The following is a 3079-nucleotide window of genomic DNA, read 5'->3' on the forward strand; positions in this document are numbered from 1 at the left end:
ACATTGTATTCCAGGTGCATTTTTCAGTTTTCGTTTCATATCGCAAAAACTCTTTCATTTGCCAGTATAATTTTTCATTGACAATTTAAAAGTATAAAAGTACCTTAAAAAAGGGTGTTTTTCTTTTTATTGTAGCTGTAAGAAGTGCAAATGTATTTTATTTGATAGTTCGGAAATTTTTGGAAACATGACTATCCCCTCTTTATTGCTTTCAGGATTGTGCGAAACGCCTGCAAATCATTTTTTATTTTAGTTTGGACTCAGGATCAACATTCATGAACTTTGAAATTGAATATCTCTGCACCTGTAACAGCTAGAATAAAAATATTATTATTATTATTATTATTTGTTTCATTCCGATAAATGCAATAAAACGATTAGGGGGATTGGAAAATATATATATTTTTTTTTTTCACGCAAATATTTCTCCAAAAAATTTTTATATTTTATCAACGATGTAATTACCCTCGTAATTAACTTATTTCTGTGTAGTACATAAATTTTCAATCTCAGATAGATAGAAATTAATCGGGTTTTGAGCAAAATATCTGGATATGGCATTTTGGATATCGAACAATTTCTTTTTTTTTTTTGTCACATTTTCATCAGAATGAAATCAAATCAAATGGTGCAATGTCAGGTGAGTATGACGGGCGAAGCACCCCACAGCAACTCTTTAATTTTTAAGGGCTCTCCTTGAACATTTTGGGGTTGCATTATCATGTTTCAGATCATTCTTTTTCTGCTGATAATAGTGAAAATATTCTCGCCACAAATTGCTCCATCTGATTTCTCTTTTTCCCAATCGCTAAAACACTTACTATAAGACTAAAACTTGAAAAATTAGTTTGTATTCAAGATACCATTTCCAGATATTTTGCTCTAAAAAAACAACAGATTTTTACCGATCCTGGATTGAAAATTTGCATACTGAATCACAAAAGGCTGCTGATAAAGAGTGTAATTACATCGTTGATTAAAAATTAAAATTCTAAAAAACTTGTTTAGAAAAAAGACATTACATTCCAGTTCCCCTAATATTAAAATGCGAGTTCGGCAGTTTAAAATAGAGAAATTGTGACTCAAAGCTATATATGACTGCATTACTCAGGGGTTCCCAGACTGGGTGCCGCAGGAAGAGATGAGGGGTGCAGTGAAGTGGCCAAGATGACAGTAATATGTATATGTATTATATCCAAACTAGGGTACAAGAGCGCCCCGAAGTTAAATTTTTGGGAGTGTGGAATTCTTCAATTTGCGGAATGGAACTCAAAATTTTGTCGGATGATGATACTTTTGCCAAATCGTCAGACAAAATTTGCCGAATGAGAATATCAGGCCGAGGAGTCAGTCACCTTTCTCACCTTTAGTCACCTTTTGAAAATTTGTTTACTTTTAGTCACCTTTTGCAACTTTTGTCACCTTTCTCACCTTTCTTGAAATGTCTTATGATTTTTTTTTTAAATAAGTAAATCCTTGAAAAGTATCTGAATGTTAACAGTGAAATTAATTAAAAAAGTAGCATTAAATATGCCCCCCACCACCTTGTTGTTGTTTAAGAAAAATAGCTATGTTACCGGAAAATCCGGGAATTCTTTGTTCTGTGAGTGGTCATCGAATGCAAGTTGTCTTCCGTGTATATCAAATGACATCATCTGAAGTCTCTGAATCTCACGGAATCTCACGCTCATCTCTAGCCAGGCTCGTTACTTGCTTGTTTTACTATTACTGACTTCGAAAGTCGCGACTAAGCAGCAGGGCTGTGGAGTCGGAGTCGGACTGATTTTGGGGGTAAAGGAGTCGGAGTTGTTAGAAAACATGCCGACTTCGACTCCGGGTTCTTTTTTTCTTTCCCTTTCGCTGACTCTCCTTGCATTTTTTAAAAACTGACTACCAATTGGTTCAATTACATGTATAAAAAGATACTAATGAGAAAATAACTGCCATTATGGCAATCAGCTAGCCTGAATGCTTACCGAACTTACTGTAGCCGTCCTCTAGTTTGCTTGCTTTTTAACTTAACTAATAGCGACTGTCAGCAAACGGTTTTGTTGCCTAACATTTTCAAGTAATCACTTTCAAATAAAAATAGAAATATAGTGTTTTGTTCAATCTTAGTTATAAAATAGCGAAAGAAGCGTAACAAATTAATAAGTCGAGGCCCGTAGCTAAGGTTGAAACGTTTAAGGGTGATCGACAAATTCAAAAACGTTCTGGCGCGAAAGCACGAATCCAAAAGATCCGATGAAAAATAATCTAATATTTTTTTCTTTATTAAGACTATTTCTATAAGCTTGGTTCTCACTAAAAAGTATGGAACAAAATAAGTGTAAATGATTTCTTGATTGCAACACTCAATAATTGCAGCTAATCTTAAAATCTTAATATTAAGGTTAATTCTAAAGCAGACAATAAAATTTAAATTAAAAATTCAGCGAAGAAGAAATATAGGTATAGTAAAAGCTATTCGTACAAATTTGTATACCGGCCGCATTTTGTGTAAAATTAGCTCCTGATGTATATGTGCCCTATTTTCGTTGAAATTTGATTGATGAAATATAATTTAAAATATATTCGCGAAAATTTTCAGAATTAAAGTATTTATAAACTCTGAAATTAACTTTGGGTGTCATCTACCTGATGGGTGTCACCCAGGGAAAACCACCCCCTCTCAAGAACTTGGATTTAGAAAAAAAAAAGCTTTTTTTCTCTCAAGTTACAGCTTTCAAAAATTGAAAGCACACGATTTGATCAATATCTATTTGTTAAACATTAAAGGGGGGCAAATTGCAGATAATCCTTTTCAAATTTTTTAAAAGAGATTTTTAAGTCATCTCACTTCTTAACTCGTAACTATTGGAAAAATTGATTTTTAAATTGAATTTCTGACGTTGTATGCGTCTTGGGTTTACAATAAAAAACAAAATGCGAAATTTTCAACAAAAAAAAAAAAAAAGGAATTAATACTTCAATCTCTGTTTAGAGGTTTTCCCCCTTTCCCTGAAAGGAGAGAGGGAGTTGAAAAAATACAATTAAAAAAAGTAAAAAAAAAAAAAAAAAATCTGGAGTCGGGCGTTTC

The sequence above is a fragment of the Uloborus diversus genome, chromosome 6, assembly GCF_026930045.1.
Source record: "Uloborus diversus isolate 005 chromosome 6, Udiv.v.3.1, whole genome shotgun sequence".
NCBI lineage: Eukaryota > Metazoa > Arthropoda > Arachnida > Araneae > Uloboridae > Uloborus > Uloborus diversus.